Source organism: Lolium perenne, chromosome 3 (genome assembly GCF_019359855.2).
Source record: "Lolium perenne isolate Kyuss_39 chromosome 3, Kyuss_2.0, whole genome shotgun sequence".
Lineage (NCBI taxonomy): Eukaryota > Viridiplantae > Streptophyta > Magnoliopsida > Poales > Poaceae > Lolium > Lolium perenne.
In genome coordinates, this window is record NC_067246.2 from 87114996 (window position 1) to 87138264 (window position 23269).

At 40.7% G+C, this 23269-nt stretch overlaps 1 long non-coding RNA gene across 4 annotated transcripts; it reads right to left on the bottom strand.

Moving 5' to 3' along the window:
- Nucleotides 1–20262: 20262 nt before the first annotated feature.
- On the bottom strand, nucleotides 20263–22815 carry LOC127321188 (uncharacterized). Of its 4 annotated transcripts, none has more exons than XR_007863903.1 (3): nucleotides 21206–22815; nucleotides 20997–21094; nucleotides 20263–20626 (listed from the first exon to the last, which is right to left on the bottom strand). It is a non-coding gene; the product is annotated as an uncharacterized lncRNA (long non-coding RNA). The 4 variants fall into 4 exon arrangements; XR_007863898.1 differs by having other exon boundaries at nucleotides 20263–20642; XR_007863902.1 differs by having other exon boundaries at nucleotides 20997–22815.
- Nucleotides 22816–23269: the final 454 nt, after the last annotated feature.

A 23269-nucleotide genomic window follows, 5' to 3' on the forward strand; every position in this document is an offset into this window, starting at 1 on the left:
GGACTGCAGGTGATGGTTTACTCCGACAAAGACTCCGAGGGGCATGCTATGTCTGTTTGTTTTGTATGTTGTATCAAATGTTATGCAATCCCCAAAATCCTCGTATGATCCCCTACAACTTGCAGGAGCCCAAAATATATTCTTTATACGGTTTTCATCATCAAGCTGAAAATCGAAGAAAAACTCTTTGTTGCAAGCTTTCATCTCTCCAAAGTAAGACAAAAGCTTATTAATGTCGTCCCTAATATCCTCTTGGGAATTTATTGCCTTCCTGCAATTATATGGATGGAAAGTACAGATTGCTTTTAGCATGATGTACAACCATACTACAATCAAAAGTACATGGAAAGATAGACATGCAGTAACAGGAATGTTTTTTCACACGTTAAGTACAGAGTTATCATAAAGGGAATTTGAGGTTCACAAACAACTTTCATTTCTAAGTTGAAAAGAGCAAAAAGGGTAGAGTGTTGTTTTTAATATACAGAGTGTATATTACCGATGAATATAGGATCGACAAAATTATCCGATGAGATACATTCTCAAACTGCAGGAACTTTACAAATTCCAGCAAAGAAGGGTCGAAATTTTTATGAGAATGTAGGAAATTCATCATGCTGGGGCTTTGAATCATATGGTGGTTGTGTTTGAATTTTATATTCTCAATTACATAAGTATCATCTTCCTTCTTCTTTACTCTAATACCAGCAGGGCAACCACATCGACTAGTGGTTTTATCACGCTGGCGGTCAGTTTCTGCAACAGTGCTCTCGTAATGACCTTGGCGGTTGCAGTATAGGTATCGATTGGCACCATTGTGCTGTCCAGTTCTGACTCCAAAACCAGCATGCCTTGCATATCTGTTGTAAAATATTTTGGCATCCTCGAAATCTTTGAATACCATTTTAATCTTTGGTAATAGATAATCTGGAAGATCATTATCCTGCAAAAACAAAAAACAATAGTACATTAGGCATTTCAATGATAAGTACAAGTATCATAAAACAGAAAGTACAAGTATAATGTAGCAACAAGTACAAGTGTGATACAGCAAGATGTTTAGAAACTAAATTTCTTCAAATGTACTCACATGGCTGTAGCGACGTTGCTCCACTGGGGTATCTGCTTCTTCTTCAGGGAGTATTGGGCAAGGCGGTGTCACCAATGATTTGTGTAATAATGGATCTGACGGGTCACGGCGTGGTAATCTAGATGACGAGGGTCGTACAGGGTCACGAGGAGGCAATCCAGAGGACGAGGGTCGTACAGGTGCACGTGGAGGAGGAAATCTAGAGGATGAGGGATGTACAGGTGCACGTGGAGGAGGAAATCCAGAGGATGAGGGATATACATGTGCACGTGGAGGAGGAAATCCAGAGGATGAGGGATGTACAGGTGCACGTTGAGGAGGAAATCCAGAGGATGAAGGTGCTGCTGTTTCAGGTACTTCTGGTTCCCTACTAGTCATTTTGTAGGCACTAGAATTATGTTGATCTGGAGGATGTGTAGCACCAACCTCAGCAACCTTTCTAGCAGGTCGTCTAGTTGATAGGACACGTGCAATATCCAGGATATGTGGTGGCACAGCAGGCCCTGGATTGTAAGGAAATTGTGACGTTGTTTCTGCTTCAGCACTTTTGTTCGTATCACAATTTGTTTCTGGACTATACATGTCTGAGTCCAATCCATTTGTAAAAGGTGAGTAGCCAGTGACAAAGAAGTTGCGTGGAATTTCAGGAGTAACCCACTGTAGAGGTTTTGGATCAAGCACAACCTCACTTCTTTTTTTTCGTCTAGCCATTGATTCATCCTGCGATAGTAGAATATCAGAGATTTATTCGAATTAGGAATGGCAGTACACATATCACAATTATAACTTGGATCAAATAACTAGTTCATGAAAAAAAGAGAAGTACTATTATGGAGAAAGAGAAGTACAATATAACCAACATTAGCAGTACAAGATAACTAAATACAACACTCAGAGGTTACTAAGTACAACTAGAATAACAGATAAGTACAGGACAAAAGGATTTACTAAGTTCAAGATCTAAGTTCAACTAGCAAAACAGAGAAGTGCAGGTCATAGGGATTACTAAGTTCAATTTTTTACTAAAGTTCATGTGCTGAAACAGAGAAGTACAGTACACAGGCATTACTAAGTTCAATTTGCTAAGTTGAATTTGCTAAGAACAGGTCAAAAGGATTACTAAGTACAACTAGCAAAACAGAGAAGTGCATGTCATAGGGATTACTAAGTACAACTAGCAAAACAGAGAAGTGCATGTCATAGGGATTACTAAGTACAACTAGCAAAACAGAGAAGTGCATGTCATACGGATTACTAAGTACAACTAGCAAAACAGAAAAGTACAATACACAGGCATTACTAAGTTCAATTTTTTACTAAAGTTCATGTGCTGAAACAGAGAAGTACAGTACACAGGCATTACTAAGTTCAATTTGCTAAGTCCAGCTAGCAAAACAGAGAAGTACAGGTCGAAAGGATTACTAAGTTCAACTAGCAAAACAGAGAAGTACAGTACACAGGCATTACTAAGTACAACTAGCAAAACAGGGAAGTACAGTACACATGCATTACTAAGTACAACTAGCAAAACAGAGAAGTACAGTACACAGGCATTACTAAGTACAGGACAAAAGGACTTACTAAGCTCAAGTGCTAAGTTCAACTAGCAAAACAGGGAAGTGCAGGTCATAGGGATTACTAAGTACAACTAGCAAAACAGAGAAGTACAGTACACAGGCATTACTAAGTTCAATTTTTTACTAAAGTTCATGTGTTGAAACAGAGAAGTACAGTACACAGGCATTACTAACTTCAATTTGCTAAGTCCAGCTAGCAAAACAGGGAAGTACAGTACACATGCATTACTAAGTACAACTAGCAAAACAGAGAAGTACAGTACACAGGCATTACTAAGTACAACTAGCAAAACAGGGAAGTACAGTACACATGCATTACTAAGTACAACTAGCAAAACAGAGAAGTACAGTACACATGCATTACTAAGAGAAGTACAATATAACCAACATTAGCAGTACAAGATAACTAAATACAACACTCAGAGGTTACTAAGTACAACTAGAATAACAGATAAGTACAGGACAAAAGGATTTTACTAAGCTCAAGTGCTAAGTTCAACTAGCAAAACAGGGAAGTGCAGGTCATAGGGATTACTAAGTACAACTAGCAAAACAGAGAAGTACAGTACACAGGCATTACTAAGTTCAAAGAGAAGTATTGGAGTTGCAGTAGAAGCAGAGAAGTACAATAAGCATACAGAATAAGTACAATTTCAATATTCGACAAGTACAAATAGAGAAGTACACTGAGAAGTTCAAGATTATAGTTTCTAGCTGTACAACATTGTCTCACCTCATTTTGTTCAAATGTACTTCGTTTCAAAGGTGTAACTGCTGCAGATATGCAAGTTTCCCTTATTTTATCTGAGAGCAAAGTAGATTTGTGAGCAAATCGAGGTAAAGATCTTATAGGAACGACATCTTCAACTCTTTTCCGTCGAATCTGCATCTTCTTAGATTTTGGAGGATCCATTTGCTTGGATTTCTTGAATTTGCAGAGAAGGATGCAGAGAAGGATCCCTCAAGAGACTCACCGGAGAAGAGGGGGGCGCGCCAGAGAAGAATTCGGCCGGAGAAGAAGTTGGCTCGCCGGAGAAGAAGATCCCGTGTGCTCCGCGCGAGCTCGGTCGCCGCGCGAGCTCGGTCGCTCCGTGCGAGCTCGGTCGCCGCGCGAGCTCGGTCGCCGCGAGATCGGTCGCCGCGCGACGGCGCCGGAGGCGGGAGGCGGGGCGGAGACGGGGGAAGGCGGGGGCGGGCGCGGGGTGGCGGCGGAGGACGGGGTGGAAGCGGGGCGGGATCGAGGCAGGTGGATTTTGGTCGGGGCGGGGGGCTCGGTCGGAGCGGGGCCGTTCGGCCATAAACCTTATATAGGGGCCGGTGGTGCTCAGAATAATATTCTGAGCACCGGTTTCAGAATAGTACAACCCTATATATATATATATATATATATATATATATATATATATATATATATATATATATATATATATATATATATAAGCTCAATTGGGGCGTGATGTCTACGCCCCCTCCTTTTCGTGTAGACAGTGTTGGGGCTCCCAGAGCTGAGGTTTGTAGAACAGCAGCAAGTTTTCCCTTAAGTGGATCACCCAAGGTTTATCGAACTCAGGGAGGAAGAGGTCAAAGATATCCCTCTCATGCAACCCTGCAACCACAAAGCAAGAAGTCTCTTGTGTCCCCAACACACCTAATAGGTGCACTAGTTCGGCGAAGAGATAGTGAAATACAGGTGGTATAAATAAGTAGTAGCAACAACACCAGAAAAGTGCTTTGCCCAGGACAGTAAACAAGCAGTAGTAACGCAGCAGTAGTAACGCAAAGAAACAAGAAACAAGCAGCGATGGCAGTATTTAGGAACAAGGCCTAGGGATTAGACTTTCACTAGTGGACACTCTCAACTTTGATCACATAACAGAATAGATAAATGCATACTCTACACTCTCTTGTTGGATGATGAACACATTGCGTAGGATTACACGAACCCTCAATGCCGGAGTTAACAAGCTCCACAATTCAATGTTCATATTTAAATAACCTTAGAGTGTAAGATAGATCAATTCGACTAAACCAAGTACTAACATAGCATGCACACTGTCACCTTCATGCTAAGAAAGGAGGAATAGATCACATCAATACTATCATAGCAATAGTTAACTTCATAATCTACAAGAGATCATAATCATAGCCTATGCCAAGTACTAACACGGATGCACACACTGTCACCATTACACCGTGCAGGAGGAATAAAACTACTTTAATAACATTGCTAGAGTAGCACATAGATAAATTGTGATACAAAACACATTGTAATCATAAAGAGATATAAATAAGCACTTCACTATGCCATTCATAACAGTGAATAAGTATTCTATGAAATATAGCCTAAGAGACCCACACGGTGCACACACTGTCACCTTTACACACGTGGGACAAGGAGTCTCCGGAGATCACATAAGTAAAATTCACTTGACTAGCATAACGACATCTAGATTACAAGCATCATCATATGAATCTCAATCATGTAAGGCAGCTCATGAGATTATTGTATTGAAGTACATAGGAGAGAGATGAACCACCTAGCTACCGGTACAGCCCCGAGCCTCGATGGAGAACTACTCCCTCCTCATGGGAGCAGCAGCGGTGATGAAGATGGCGGTGGTGTTGATGGAGGAGCCTTCCAGGGGCACTTCCCCGTTCCGGCGGCGTGCCGGAACAGAGACTCCTGTCCCCCAGATCTTGGCTTCGCGATGGCGGCGGCTCTGGAAGGTTTCTCATACCGTGGCTTTTGCGTATCGAGGTTTTAGGTCGATGGGCTTGTTATAGGCGAAGAGGCGGCGTCGGAGGGTCGAAGGGGTGGCCACACTATAGGGGGCCGCGGGCCCCCCCTTGGCCGCGCCGGCCTAGGGTTTGGTGGGCCTGTGCCCCCTCTCTGGCGGTTCTCGTGTGTTCTGGATGCTTCCGGGCAAAATAGGAACCTGGGCGTTGATTTCGTCCAATTCCGAGAATATTTCATTACTAGGATTTCTGAAACCAAAAATAGCAGAAAATAGCAACTGGCACTTCGGCATCTTGTTAATAGGTTAGTTCCAGAAAATGCACGAATATGACATAAAGTGTGCATAAAACATGTAGATAACATCAATAATGTGGCATGGAACACAAGAAATTATCGATACGTCGGAGACGTATCAGCATCCCCAAGCTTAGTTCTGCTCGTCCCGAGCAGGTAAAACGATAACAAAGATAATTTCTGGAGTGACATGCCATCATAACCTTGATCATACTATTTGTAAAGCATATGTAATCAATGCAGCGATCAAAACAATGTATATGACATGAGTAAACAAGTGAATCATATTGCAATGACTTTTCATGAATAGTACTTCAAGACAAGCATCAATAAGTCTTGCATAAGAGTTAACTCATAAAGCAATAAATCAAAGTAAAGGTATTGAAGCAACACAAAGGAAGATTAAGTTTCAGCGGTTGCTTTCAACTTGTAACATGTATATCTCATGGATATTGTCAACATAGAGTAATATAATAAGTGCAATATGCAAGTATGTAGGAATCAATGCACAGTTCACACAAGTGTTTGCTTCTTGAGGTGGAGAGAAATAGGTGAACTGACTCAACATAAAAGTAAAAGAATGGTCCTCCATAGAGGAAAAGCATCGATTGCTATATTTGTGCTAGAGCTTTGATTTTGAAAACAAGAAACAATTTTGTCAACGGTAGTAATAAAGCATATGTATCATGTAAATTATATCTTACAAGTTGCAAGCCTCATGCATAGTATACTAATAGTGCCCGCACCTTGTCCTAATTAGCTTGGACTACCGGATCATCGCAATGCACATGTTTTAACCAAGTGTCACAATGGGGTACCTCTATGCCGCCTGTACAAAGGTCTAAGGAGAAAGCTCACATTGGATTTCTCGCTATTGATTATTCTCAACTTAGACATCCATACCGGGACAACATAGACAACAGATAATGGACTCCTCTTTAATGCATAAGCATGTGGCAACAATTATTATTCTCATATGAGATTGAGGATATATGTCCAAAACTGAAACTTCCACCATGGATCATGGCTTTAGTTAGCGGCCCAATGTTCTTCTCTAACAATATGCATGCTTAACCATAAGTTGGTAGATCTCTCTTACTTCAGACAAGACGAACATGCATAGCAACTCACATGATATTCAACAAAGAATAGTTGATGGCGTCCCCAGTGAACATGGTTATCGCACAACAAGCAACTTAATAAGAGATAAAGTGCATAAGTACATATTCAATACCACAATAGTTTTTAAGCTATTTGTCCCATGAGCTATATATTGCAAAGGTGAATGATGGAATTTTAAAGGTAGCACTCAAGCAATTTACTTTGGAATGGCGGAGAAATACCATGTAGTAGGTAGATATGGTGGACACAAATGGCATAGTGGTTGGCTCAAGGATTTTGGATGCATGAGAAGTATTCCTCTCGATACAAGGTTTAGGATAGCAAGGCTATTTGAAACAAACACAAGGATGAACCGGTGCAGCAAAACTCACATAAAAGACATATTGAAAACATTATAAGACTCTACACCGTCTTCCTTGTTGTTCAAACTCAATACTAGAAATTATCTAGACCTTAGAGAGACCAAATATGCAAACCAAATTTTAGCATGCTCTATGTATTTCTTCATTAATGGGTGCAAGGTATATGATGCAAGAGCTTAAACATGAGCACAACAATTGCCAAGTATCACATTATCCAAGACATTTTAGCAATTTACTACATGCATCATTTTCCAATTCCAACCATATAACAATTTAACAAAGAAGAAACTTCGCCATGAATATTAAAAGCTAAGAACACATGTGTTCATATGCAACAGCGGAGCGTGTCTCTCTCCCACACAAGCATTTATTCAAACAAAAACAAAAATAGAAACAAACAAACAGACGCTCCAAGTAAAGCACATAAGATGTGACCGAATAAAAATATAGTTTCAAGAGAAGGAACCTGATAATTTGTCGATGAAGAAGGGGATGCCTTGGGCATCCCCAAGCTTAGACGCTTGAGTCTTCTTGATATATGCAGGGGTGAACCACCGGGGCATCCCCAAGCTTAGACTTTTCACTCTTCTTGATCATAGTATATCATCCTCCTCTCTTGACCCTTGAAAACTTCCTTCACACCAAACTTCTCATAAACTTCATTAGAGGGGTTAGTACATAATCAAAAACTCACATGTTCAGAGGTGACACAATCATTCTTAACACTTCTGGACATTGCTCAAAGCTACTGGAAGGTAATGGAACAAAGAAATCCACCCAACACAGCGAAAGAAGCAATGCGAAATAAAAGGCATAATCTGTCAAAACAGAACAGTCCGTAAAGACGAATTTTTAATAAATACTTCCGTTGCTCAGATCAGAAAACTAAAAACTAATGAAAGTTGCGTACATATCTGAGGAACATGCACGTAAATTGGCATATTTTTCTGAGTTACCTACAGAGAAAACAGCTCAGATTCGTGACAGATAGAAATCTGTTTCTGCGCAGAAATCCAAATCTAGTATCAACCTTCGATTAGAGGCTTCACTTGGCACAACAAAACACAAAACTAAGATAAGAAGAGGTTGCTACAGTAGTAAACAACTTCCAAGACACAAATATAAAACAAAGTACTGTAGCAAAATAAACACATGGGTTATCTCCCAAGAAGTTCTTTCTTTATAGCCATTAAGATGGGCTCAGCAGTTTTAATGATGCACTCGCAAGAAATAGTATTTGAAGCAAAAGAGAGCATCAAGAGGCAAATTCAAAACAACTTTAAGCCTAACATGCTTCCTATGAAAAGGAATCTTGTAAATAAACAAGTTCAAGAAGCATAATGCAACAAGCATAGAAAGATAAAGCAAGTGTAGCTTCAAAAATTTCAGCACATAGAGAGGTGTTTTAGTAACATGAAAATTTCTACAACCATATTTTCCTCTCTCATAATAACTTTCAGTAGCAACATGAGCAAACTCAACAATATAACTATCACATAAAGCATTCTTATCATGAGTCTCATGCATGAAATTATTACTCTCCACATGGGCATAATCAATTTTATTAGTAATAGCGGGAGCAAATTCAACAAAGTAGCTATCATATATAGGAGGTATATTGTAATCATAATCAAATTTATCCTCCACAACAGGTGGTACCAAAAGACTACTATCATTATAATCATCATAAATAGGAGGCAAAGTATCATCAAAGAAAATTTTCTCCTCAATGCTTGGGGGACTAAAAATATCATGCAAACCAGCTTCCCCAAGCTTAGAATTTTCCATATTATTAGCAACAATGGTGTTCAAAGTATTCATGCTAACATGTTCCATGGGTTTTTTAATTTTCAGATCAAACCATCCATGTCTTAACTCAGGAAATAGAATAAAAAGCTCATTGTTGTCCATTATGCCAAACTAGTGTAAACAAGAAACAAAAAGATGCAATTGCAGGATCTAAAGGAAATAGCTTCGAGTACTTACAACGGCGGAAAATAGCTTGGTAGCCGAGATCCGGAGTGTGAGTACCTTTTACCTTTCCTCCCCGGCAACGGCGCCAGAAAATAGCTTGATGTCCACGCCCCCTCCTTTTCCTGTAGACAGTGTTGGGCCTCCAAGAGCAGAGGTTTGTAGAACAGCAGCAAGTTTTCCCTTAAGTGGATCACCCAAGGTTTATCGAACTCAGGGAGGAAGAGGTCAAAGATATCCCTCTCATGCAACCCTGCAACCGCAAAGCAAGAAGTCTCTTGTGTCCCCAACACACCTAATAGGTGCACTAGTTCGGCGAAGAGATAGTGAAATACAGGTGGTATAAATAAGTAGTAGCAACAGCACCAGAAAAGTGCTTTGCCCAGGACGGTAAACAAGCAGTAGTAACGCAGCAGTAGTAACGCAAAGAAAAACAAAGAAACAAGCAGCGATGGCAGTATTTAGGAACAAGGCCTAGGGATTAGACTTTCACTAGTGGACACTCTCAACTTTGATCACATAACAGAATAGATAAGTGCATACTCTACACTCTCTTGTTGGATGATGAACACATTGCGTAGGATTACACGAACCCTCAATGCCGGAGTTAACAAGCTCCACAATTCAATGTTCATATTTAAATAACCTTAGAGTGTAAGATAGATCAATTCGACTAAACCAAGTACTAACATAGCATGCACACTGTCACCTTCATGCTAAGAAAGGAGGAATAGATCACATCAATACTATCATAGCAATAGTTAACTTCATAATCTACAAGAGATCATAATCATAGCCTACGCCAAGTACTAACACGGATGCACACACTGTCACCATTACACCGTGCAGGAGGAATAAAACTACTTTAATAACATTGCTAGAGTAGCACATAGATAAATTGTGATACAAAACACATTGTAATCATAAAGAGATATAAATAAGCACTTCACTATGCCATTCATAACAGTGAATAAGTATTCTGTGAAATATAGCCTAAGAGACCCACACGGTGCACACACTGTCACCTTTACACACGTGGGACAAGGAGTCTCCGGAGATCACATAAGTAAAATTCACTTGACTAGCATAACGACATCTAGATTACAAGCATCATCATATGAATCTCAATCATGTAAGGCAGCTCATGAGATTATTGTATTGAAGTACATAGGAGAGAGATGAACCACATAGCTACCGGTACAGCCCCGAGCCTCGATGGAGAACTACTCCCTCCTCATGGGAGCAGCAGCGGTGATGAAGATGGCGGTGGTGTTGATGGAGGAGCCTTCCGGGGGCACTTCCCCGTTCCGGCGGCGTGCCGAAACAGAGACTCCTGTCCCCCAGATCTTGGCTTCGCGATGGCGGTGGCTCTGGAAGGTTTCTCGTACCGTGGCTTTTGCGTATCGAAGTTTTAGGTCGATGGGCTTCTTATAGGCGAAGAGGCGGCGTCAGAGGGTCGAAGGGGTGGCCACACTATAGGGGGGCGCGGGCCCCCCCTTGGCCGCGCCGGCCTAGGGTTTGGTGGGCATGTGCCCCCTCTCTGGCGGTTCTCGTGTGTTCTGGATGCTTCCGGGCAAAATAGGAACCTGGGCGTTGATTTCGTCCAATTCCGAGAATATTTCGTTACTAGGATTTCTGAAACCAAAAATAGCAGAAAATAGCAACTGGCACTTCGGCATCTTGTTAATAGGTTAGTTCCAGAAAATGCACGAATATGACATAAAGTGTGCATAAAACATGTAGATAACATCAATAATGTGGCATGGAACACAAGAAATTATCGATACGTCGGAGACGTATCAGCATCCCCAAGCTTAGTTCTGCTCGTCCCGAGCAGGTAAAACGATAACAAAGATAATTTCTGGAGTGACATGCCATCATAACCTTGATCATACTATTTGTAAAGCATATGTAATGAATGCAGCGATCAAAACAATGTATATGACATGAGTAAACAAGTGCATCATATAGCAAAGACTTTTCATGAATAGTACTTCAAGACAAGCATCAATAAGTCTTGCATAAGAGTTAACTCATAAAGCAATAAATCAAAGTAAAGGTATTGAAGCAACACAAAGGAAGATTAAGTTTCAGCGGTTGCTTTCAACTTGTAACATGTATATCTCATGGATATTGTCAACATAGAGTAATATAATAAGTGCAATATGCAAGTATGTAGGAATCAATGCACAGTTCACACAAGTGTTTGCTTCTTGAGGTGGAGAGAAATAGGTGAACTGACTCAACATAAAAGTAAAAGAATGGTCCTCCATAGAGGAAAAGCATCGATTGCTATATTTGTGCTAGAGCTTTGATTTTGAAAACAAGAAACAATTTTGTCAACGGTAGTAATAAAGCATATGTATCATGTAAATTATATCTTACAAGTTGCAAGCCTCATGCATAGTATACTAATAGTGCCCGCACCTTGTCCTAATTAGCTTGGACTACCGGATCATCGCAATGCACATGTTTTAACCAAGTGTCACAATGGGGTACCTCTATGCCGCCTGTACAAAGGTCTAAGGAGAAAGCTCGCATTGAATTTCTCGCTATTGATTATTCTCAACTTAGACATCCATACCGGGACAACATAGACAACAGATAATGGACTCCTCTTTAATGCATAAGCATGTGGCAAAAATTATTATTCTCATACGAGATTGAGGATATATGTCCAAAACTGAAACTTCCACCATGGATCATGGCTTTAGTTAGCGGCCCAATGTTCTTCTCTAACAATATGCATGCTTAACCATAAGGTGGTAGATCTCTCTTACTTCAGACAAGATGAACATGCATAGCAACTCACATGATATTCAACAAAGAATAGTTGATGGCGTCCCCAGTGAACATGGTTATCGCACAACAAGCAACTTAATAAGAGATAAAGTGCATAAGTACATATTCAATACCACAATAGTTTTTAAGCTATTTGTCCCATGAGCTATATATTGCAAAGGTGAATGATGGAATTTTAAAGGTAGCACTCAAGCAATTTACTTTGGAATGGCGGAGAAATACCATGTAGTAGGTAGATATGGTGGACACAAATGGCATAGTGGTTGGCTCAAGGATTTTGGATGCATTCCTCTCGATACAAGGTTTAGGATAGCAAGGCTATTTGAAACAAACACAAGGATGAACCGGTGCAGCAAAACTCACATAAAAGACATATTGAAAACATTATAAGACTCTACACCGTCTTCCTTGTTGTTCAAACTCAATACTAGAAATTATCTAGACCTTAGAGAGACCAAATATGCCAAACCAAATTTTAGCATGCTCTATGTATTTCTTCATTAATGGGTGCAAGGTATATGATGCAAGAGCTTAAACATGAGCACAACAATTGCCAAGTATCACATTATCCAAGACATTTTAGCAATTTACTACATGCATCATTTTCCAATTCCAACCATATAACAATTTAACGAAGAAGAAACTTCGCCATGAATATTAAAAGCTAAGAACACATGTGTTCATATGCAACAGCGGAGCGTGTCTCTCTCCCACACAAGCATTTATTCAAACAAAAACAAAAATAGAAACAAACAAACAGACGCTCCAAGTAAAGTACATAAGATGTGACCGAATAAAAATATAGTTTCAAGAGAAGGAACCTGATAATTTGTCGATGAAGAAGGGGATGCCTTGGGCATCCCCAAGCTTAGACGCTTGAGTCTTCTTGATATATGCAGGGGTGAACCACCGGGGCATCCCCAAGCTTAGACTTTTCACTCTTCTTGATCATAGTATATCATCCTCCTCTCTTGACCCTTGAAAACTTCCTTCACACCAAACTTCTCATAAACTTCATTAGAGGGGTTAGTACATAATCAAAAACTCACATGTTCAGAGGTGATACAATCATTCTTAACACTTCTGGACATTGCTCAAAGCTACTGGAAGGTAATGGAACAAATAAATCCACCCAACACAGCGAAAGAAGCAATGCGAAATAAAAGGCAGAATCTGTCAAAACAGAACAGTCCGTAAAGATGAATTTTTAATAAATACTTCCGTTGCTCAGATCAGAAAACTCAAAACTAATTAAAGTTGCGTACATATATGAGAAACACGCACGTAAATTGGCATATTTTTCTGAGTTACCTACAGAGAAAACAGCCCAGATTCGTGACAAATAGAAATCTGTTTCTGCGCAGAAATCCAAATCTAGTATCAACCTTCGATTAGAGGCTTCACTTGGCACAACAAAACACAAAACTAAGATAAGGAGAGGTTGCTACAGTAGTAAACAAATTCCAAGACACAAATATAAAACAAAGTACTGTAGCAAAATAAACACATGGGTTATCTCCCAAGAAGTTCTTTCTTTATAGCCATTAAGATGGGCTCAGCAGTTTTAATGATGCACTCGCAAGAAATAGTATTTGAAGCAAAAGAGAGCATCAAGAGGCAAATTCAAAACAACTTTAAGCCTAACATGCTTCCTATGAAAAGGAATCTTGTAAATAAACAAGTTCAAGAAGCATAATGCAACAAGCATAGAAAGATAAAGCAAGTGTAGCTTCAAAAATTTCAGCACATAGAGAGGTGTTTTAGTAACATGAAAATTTCTACAACCATATTTTCCTCTCTCATAATAACTTTCAGTAGCAACATGAGCAAACTCAACATTATAACTATCACATAAAGCATTCTTATCATGAGTCGCATGCATGAAATTATTACTCTCCACATGGGCATAATCAATTTTATTAGTAATAGCGGGAGCAAATTCAACAAAGTAGCTATCATATATAGGAGGTATAATGTAATCATAATCAAATTTATCCTCCATAACAGGTGGTACCAAAAGACTACTATCATTATAATCATCATAAATAGGAGGCAAAGTATCATCAAAGAAAATTTTCTCCTCAATGCTTGGGGGACTAAAAATATCATGCAAACCAGCTTCCTCAAGCTTAGAATTTTCCATATTATTAGCAACAATGGTGTTCAAAGTATTCATGCTAACATGTTCCATGGGTTTTTTAATTTTCGGATCAAACCATCCATGTCTTAACTCAGGAAATAGAATAAAAAGCTCATTGTTGTCCATTATGCCAAACTAGTGTAAACAAGAAACAAAAAGATGCAATTGCAGGATCTAAAGGAAATAGCTTCGAGTACTTACAACGGCGGAAAATAGCTTGATAGCCGAGATCCGGAGTGTGAGTACCTTTTACCTTTCCTCCCCGGCAACGGCGCCAGAAAATAGCTTGATGTCTACGCCCCCTCCTTTTCCTGTAGACAGTGTTGGGCCTCCAAGAGCAGAGGTTTGTAGAACAGCAGCAAGTTTTCCCTTAAGTGGATCACCCAAGGTTTATCGAACTCAGGGAGGAAGAGGTCAAAGATATCCCTCTCATGCAACCCTGCAACCGCAAAGCAAGAAGTCTCTTGTGTCCCCAACACACCTAATAGGTGCACTAGTTCGGCGAAGAGATAGTGAAATACAGGTGGTATAAATAAGTAGTAGCAACAGCACCAGAAAAGTGCTTTGCCCAGGACGGTAAACAAGCAGTAGTAACGCAGTAGTAGTAACGCAGTAAAACAGTAAACAAGCAGCGATGGCAGTATTTAGGAACAAGGCCTAGGGATTAGACTTTCACTAGTGGACACTCTCAACTTTGATCACATAACAGAATAGATAAATGCATACTCTACACTCTCTTGTTGGATGATGAACACATTGCGTAGGATTACACGAACCCTCAATGCCGGAGTTAACAAGCTCCACAATTCAATGTTTATATTTAAATAACCTTAGAGTGTAAGATAGATCAATTCGACTAAACCAAGTACTAACATAGCATGCACACTGTCACCTTCATGCTTAGAAAGGAGGAATAGATCACATCAATACTATCATAGCAATAGTTAACTTCATAATCTACAAGAGATCATAATCATAGCCTACGCCAAGTACTAACACGGATGCACACACTGTCACCATTACACCGTGCAGGAGGAATAAAACTACTTTAATAACATTGCTAGAGTAGCACATAGATAAATTGTGATACAAAACACATTGTAATCATAAAGAGATATAAATAAGCACTTCACTATGCCATTCATAACAGTGAATAAGTATTCTGTGAAATATAGTCTAAGAGACCCACACGGTGCACACACTGTCACCTTTACACACGTGGGACAAGGAGTCTCCGGAGATCACATAAGTAAAATTCACTTGACTAGCATAACGACATCTAGATTACAAGCATCATCATATGAATCTCAATCATGTAAGGTAGCTCATGAGATTATTGTATTGAAGTACATAGGAGAGAGATGAACCACATAGCTACCGGTACAGCCCCGAGCCTCGATGGAGAACTACTCCCTCCTCATGGGAGCAGCAGCGGTGATGGAGATGGCGGTGGTGTTGATGGAGGAGCCTTCCGGGGGCACTTCCCCGTTCCGGCGGCGTGCCGGAACAGAGACTCCTGTCCCCCAGATCTTGGCTTCGCGATGGCGGCGGCTCTGGAAGGTTTCTCGTACCGTGGCTTTTTCGTATCGAGGTTTTAGGTCGAGGGGCTTCTTATAGGCGAAGAGGCGGCGTCAGAGGGTAGAAGGGGTGGCCACACTATAGGGGGGCGCGGGCCCCCCCTTGGCCGCGCCGGCCTAGGGTTTGGTGGGCCTGTGCCCCCTCTCTGGCGGTTCTCGTGTGTTCTGGATGCTTCCGGGCAAAATAGGAACCTGGGCGTTGATTTCGTCCAATTCCGAGAATATTTCGTTACTAGGATTTCTGAAACCAAAAACAGCAGAAAACAAAGAATCGGCACTTCGGCATCTTGTTAATAGGTTAGTTCCAGAAAATGCACGAATATGACATAAAGTGTGCATAAAACATGTAGATAACATCAATAATGTGGCATGGAACACAAGAAATTATCGATACGTCGGAGACGTATCAGGGCACCATGGTGCCCGGGCACCAAACGTGTATTTCGTACATACCTGGAGTGTACGTGTCTAAATTACACATACCTAAGGTTTACATACCTAACATATACACATACAAGTTATACATACCTAACATTTACATACTTAACATACACACATGCAAGTTACACATGCCTAACATATATATACACGTATCAGTGGACGTACACCTTAGGTATGCAATACCTTAGGTATGTATCACTTGAGTATGCATATCTTAGGTATGTATACCTTAGGTATGTGTAACTTAGGTATGTATACCCTCAGGTATGTGTACTACAAAGCAAAAATACGCGTATCTACGTATGGTGCCCGGGCACCATGGAGCACCAGTTAATTTACCTATATATATATATATATATATATATATATATATACCAGCACTATTCTGCAACCGGTTGCAGAATAATATTCTGAGCACCGACTTGTACTTTCCTGGACACAAGGTTGAACTTCCTGGATAAGAGGGTTGACCTTTTTGTCGGAACTTACTTGAACTTCTCATTTTCTTAAGAGCTACTGATTACACTACGATTTTTTCAACCATTTGGAGGAAGTGTGCAAGTGATATACCGTTGGATAGATAATGAAAAACCACAACTTTTTCATGTTCACAACTTTTACAGATTCAGCACGGTTTAAATTTAATTTTGAAAATACGAAAATGCTTCTATATGGCTAGAAAACGAACTTTTAGCTTGATTTTCGAATCGCTTATCGGAAATGTACAAATGATATACCGTTGGATAGATAATGAAATTGCGCAACTTTTTCATGTTTTACGTTTTTTCAAAATCCTCACAGTTTTTGAACAATTTTGAAAATACCGAAATTCGGACGTACTTAAAAACGAGCGGACGGTAATTTGGATGATTTGTTTCAACCGTTTGTCGGAATGATGCAAATAATATGGCGTTGGAAAGCTATGAACTAGGCGCAACTTTCTTATTCCAATTATTTTCTCTGATTCCTTACAGTTTAAAAGAACAACTTGAATTACTGTCCGCCCGTTTTATGTGACGGGCACCGAATGATTTTGCCCGCGATTTCCATCCGGTATATTGAAACAATGCAAATGATATACGGTTGGAAAGATGTCGAAAGGGCGCATCTTTTTCGTATCTACCATTTTTTCCAAATCCAAACGGTTTAAAAGTAATTTTAGAAGTTTTGAAATCATGTTTTCGGTATACTTTGCGAGATAATGATTCGAATTCGATGGATTAGATCCATTTATTTGTTGTGAAATGTTGTAGGTAATGAAATTAGACTCATACTCTATCATATAAAGCTTTGGGTGGCAATGGTTGAGTTGGTTAGTGAACAAAACAATGAGATTTTCACAATAGATTTCCGCCTCGCAAAAAACAGAGCATTGAACTTCCGCCGACATGAGCTTGTACTGCTCGGGCAACGCGGTTGTACTTCTTGATGCTGTTTCACGAAGCTGTTCAGAAAAACTAATAAATTTTATCTTAACACTGTCTACTTCCCGTAGTTACCGCTTGTACTTCCTGCAGTCGCCGCTTGTACTTCTCGGAATCACAGATTGTACTTCCCGCGGATGAGGATTTTTATTTTTTATTTTTTGTGCATTAGGATTTTGTCGGTTTCTTGTACTTCCTATATTAAGTTGTGTACTTCTTATGTCGAATGGTTGTACTTCTCGTAAACAAGTGTTTGAACTTCCTTGTTGGTGGTGGTATTATTTTCTTTTTTCTACATTTAGATTTTGTTTGTTTTCTCGTACTTCCTGTATTAAGTGGGTGTACTGCTTATTTAGAATAGTTGTACTTATCGTTCTTAAGTATTTGAACTTCCTCGCGGGTGGTGGTATTATTTTGTTTTTTCTACATGTGGATTTTGTCGGTTTTCTTGTACTTCCTACATTAAGTGGGTGTACTGCCTATGTCAAATGGTTGTACTTCTTGGCGTTGTTTCACGAAAGTGTTCAGTAAAACAACTATAGTTTTCTCGTATAGTGTCCATTTGAGGTCAACGGCCACAAAAAATGCTCAGCACAACCACACGCATCCGAACTTCACGCGACATGTCCTTCTACTTCATGGCTTCATGTTGTACTTCCCAGAAATGCTTTGATACTAGTGTGTTTTACTAAAACTAAACATGTGTGTTTCGGAATGATAATTTTAGATTGTCCCTATGCTTTATTTAAGAGATTTTGCACTTCCTGGATCTTAACCTTTGGACTTCCCAACATTTCTATGTGAAATTATTTGGGGGATTTTCTTTGGATATTTTGTACTCCGTACTGCATGTACTTCATGTAGTCTTCGCTTGAACTTCTCGGAATCGCTGCTTGTACTTCCTCACGAATGATGAGATTATTTTATTTTTTTCTACATTTGGTTTTTAATTAGTTTTCTTGTATTTACTATATATAGTGGGTGTACTTCTCTTGTCGAATGGTTCTACTTCTCAGGATCGCTGCTTGTACTTCCTCGCGGATGATGAGAATATTTTGTTTTTTCTACATTTGGTTTTTATTCAGTTTCTTGTATTACATATATTAAGTGGATGTACTACTCATGTCGAATGGTTTTACTTCTCTTCATCAAATATTTGAACTTCCTCGCGGTTTTTTGTAGATTTGGATTTTCAAAATTTTATAGAAATGATTAACCCATGTAATTCTCGTTGGTATTGTATGTACTTTCCGGGAGTAAACTCTTGTAATTTCCATCGTTCTTGTATGTACTTCCTAACATATACTTCTTTTACATATGATTTTATTATAATTCCGTATGGATGAATTTAATATTTTTGGTGTACAATTTTATTATTTTTCCTTACATTTCATATGTTTCTTCATACTCCGTATGGTTAATTTTTGTACTTCATATGGATGAAAGTTTTATTTGTTACTTTTTATTATTTTTGATACATTTACTTCCTAGAATTTGTCCTGCATGTCTGTGACAGAATCGTTGTACTGATTGCTACTACTTGTACATCCTACAAGATAATTGTTTTTCGGATGATTTTTTTTGACCCTCCTCGGTAAGTTGGGTACTTCCAACATTACTTATATGTACTTACCGGAACCAAATTTTTAATCAAGTATTTTAATTTTTCAGCTTGCTTTTTTTTTCAAATTCACAATCACATATTTTTATTTGTTTATTTTTGTCAATTCAGTTGCGGATATAATTTACGAACAAAAGATCACATTCATCATTTTTTCAACAGAATAAAGCATGAGTAAGGGAATATAGTAGCAGCGGAGCAACGACAGCTGCACCAGCGCAACATGCACACACACAGAGAGAGAGAGAGAGAAACAAATCAGAGGAATCATGCTTGAGAGGGAGGCAGCACTGCTTATGTAGATGCCGCATCAGCAACATGCGTTCACGTAGACAGGAAGCAGCAGCGCCACGCGAGAAAGGCAGAGGTTTCTGAGCAAACAGTCGCCCATCGGACGATAGCTTGTCACCCTGCACTTCACCTAAATTCGTGCTTGTACTGTTGAAAGAAGGATGATTTGTACTTCTCGCCCAAAATACGATTGCTTTCTTATCATCTAGAATTTTGAAACATATGAAACAAAATTTGTTTATGTACTTCTCTAGATGCACGTTGTTTATGTCAAATCATCCAAGAGAATTTGAAATAGGGGAAAGAAAAAACATCCACAACTTTTAACTTCATATTCTTTTAGTCTATGAAGAACAATGTCATCTCGGAAATAAAAGAAGCACTACTATTACAAGCTAAATTTACTGCTGGTCTGCGGTAAGTGTACTGTTTAGCAAGAATCACCAGAATTGAGATCAAGACAGTGGGAGCGAATCGATCCAAACAGGTTCAGCACAAGAACTAACACATTCAGCACATACTCAATCATACGAGGAAGCAATACATGGTCAACATAATTAAAAAAATATTTGTAATTCTGTTAACCACGAAGTACACTGCATCTGTTACCAAATATGTAGTGTTGTGCTGTGTGGATACAGAGCGGACGAAGCTGATGACATGAACGAGCGAGGATGTGATTCCACTAGATCTGCACTTATCTGAAATTTTCTGCATGTTCTAAGTGTATTTACCAACTGTCTCTTTCTGATAGAACATCCCCCACCTCTTAAGTTACAGAAAAGCAAATGCATCGATCATGAAGAACAGAGGTAAATGAAATCCTAGCATTATCCATGTACTATACGTTTGTGCTTCTGCTTTATAACAGAGTACACTTCTTCTCTGAACTCGCCTGTACTGCCGAACGAAGCAAAACAGTGTAGGAGGAAAAGGGCGCTGCACGGACGATGGGGGACGGTAGTGCTGGTCATATTTCCCTGCCGGCAGTCGACGTCGCCGTCTCTATCAAGGGGGACGGCCGACCGGCTTTGTTGGTCGTCGGTGAGAGAAGCCATGGCAGCAGCGGTGGAAGAACAAGGTTTGCACGGCCATCTGGGCCTTCAGCTCCACCGATCTACTCCCTAATTGTCCGCCACTCGGCCATACCTTCAGCTCCGCCGATGTATCTCCATTGCTAAATGTGTGCATAACTGAACTTAACGTTAGGAAAAGTAAAATTATAGCTAACGTTTTAATATCTTGCACTAATGGATGTTAAAATACTGCACAGCAGACTCATAACGATCCATCTGTAATAGACTGTCTTCAATATGACATGTATTGTTGAGATCAAACATGTGTGTACTTCACAAATATAATCAAATATACTTCCCATTAGGCATTACCGACGAGGCCACACTACGTCCGTTGAGGAATAAACACAAACATCATGGGGCGTCACAGCTCCTTAGCTAGCTGGTTTACTCAACTTTTTCATCTGGCCGTATAGTTACAGGGAAAAGATAGCAAGAAATTTCTTCACATCAAGGCATGACAAAGCTCACCCTGTTAGGCTGCGCCCTTGATCTACGCTTGAAGCTCTGGACCAACGCCACTGGGAGCCTGCCGCTTGCAGATCGGAGAAAGCAAAAACTTTTTAAATCTGTGAGATAGAAAAGCTGAGAAACTTAGTACTGCTAGATGCAGAAACATGCACTGTCTGTGGAAAAATGACTGCACTTTCTGATAGAGAAGAGAGAGAGATGGGAGAGACCAGGAGGAGTTCTGGTTCATAAACCATCACCATGTCATAAGCTCACACAGCTTAGCATCTCGATCCCCTAACGATCAGTACCACACCAGACCTTGTCCAAAACGTGGTTTATTGCCGCTGGTGAATACATATACTTCACAATCTAATCCATCAGTACTTGCTTCCTGTAATGACCAAGAAGTACTTGCTTCCTATAATGACCAAGAAACATATAGCGCAAGGCATGGAATTTACTTCTCTGAAACGAAAACTGAACTTTCAAAATGCAGAGATGCATGTACCATATTGGACAGAACAATCATATATTCTGTAAAGATGCATAACTAGAAAAAAAATCAAGAAGCAGCAGCAGTTCTTAAGTCACAAAGTACAAGAGCCGTGGAAAAATAAGTATACGCCCCGCGGCAAGGAAGTTCAGTGACGGCAAAGCGGCATGGACGTGCAACGTCAGCGTGAGGCAGAGGGGACTCGTGATGCCGGTGGAACTCGCAGGTCCACAGGCGACAAGCGGATGAACCTAAAACCGACCGGCCGAAGACCAACACCGTCGGCGAGCGTATGTGCGACAATTATCTGCCCACTGATAGAACTAATTTTTCTGCCAAAAATTCACGTCCATGCTACATATATCTATCTTTTATCACACAGCTAATGTCATCACAAGGAAAGTACATAATGATACTTATCACAAGTTCAAGCGAATGACTAACATAAGTTCAGGCTAAGAAAAAACAAGACAATGAATAAGAAACTGAAACAAAAATCCCCAAATGTCGAAGCCCAGGCGACGCTTGAACGGGAACGGAGCTGGCGGCAGGGGAGCAGGTCGGCGGCGGTATCATCCGAGCCGGCAGGGTAGTAGGCAGCTCCAGGCGAGCAAGGGCGAAAAGGCCGTCAGGAGGGAGAGTGGCCCAGATCGGACTGCCAGCCACTTCGCCAGCTTCTCTGCAACCGCATGAGTACAAGATGTCACAAGGACGCGTCTGTACTGCCGCGTTTCAGCGACCTATACTGCCGAACAAAATATTTCACTCTGTATTGTAAAATTGACTCAAATTGGTCCGATGATTCATCCCCTAGAAACAGAAATTGCATCCAGAAATTTGAAGAAAAAGAGAAGAATCGCGGATGGGCATGGGCATGGCGGACGGGTTCGAGCCCTGGGCGGCCGCGTGGGGTGGGGGGCGCGATACCTGGACCAGCAGCGACACTGGAGGTTGCAGGGGCGACGGATAAATTGGGAGCGGGGGATGCGGCCATGGCAGCCACAGGCCGCGTTCGAGCTGCGGCCATGGCGGCAGGTACACGAGCTGCAGGGTATGCCGGCCACAGGGAGCTTGCCTCACACGGGGAAGAGGGAGCTTGCCTGCCGCGGGGGAAGAAGGGGCTCGCCGTCCATGGGGAGGAAGGGAGCACGCCGTCCTGGGGAAGAAGAGCTCGCCGGCTGCGTGGGTCGAGCGGAAGCGGCGCTCAACTAGTGGGCGACGCCGCAGCGGGGCTCGGCTAGGGGGCGACGGCGCGGCCGCGCGCGGGCCGTGGGGAGGCCGGCGGCACGCATGGTGGTTGTGCGTTTTTTCCGGGACGGTGAATTCCAATCGATCGGGCCATATAAGGACGGTGATGCTCAGAATATTATTCTGAGCACCGGTTTCAGAATAGTGCATCCCTATATATATATATATATATATATATATATATATATATATATATATGCATAACTCATCAATTACACTTAACACATGGAGTAAGCGAAAAAGATTTAATGTGTGAAGACAGTAACACTCACGCGAAGTTGTAAGGAAATAGTATTGCCCTTTTGTATGAGTTTTTCCTTAAGACATATACCAAGTTATTCTCCGTGTCCTTGGGAGAGTTGTCGACAGTATACCCATTCACGGTATATGGGTCAACGAACCCAAGATCATACATTTGCCCCTTGCGGCATTCGCGGATCTTCATTCTGCATAATACAATGAGAGTATGGTTATATGCATGCAATGGACGAGCCGCGGTAGAGACTTAAGTACATAAATAATACTTACAGACAGTATGCACTCAGCAGAG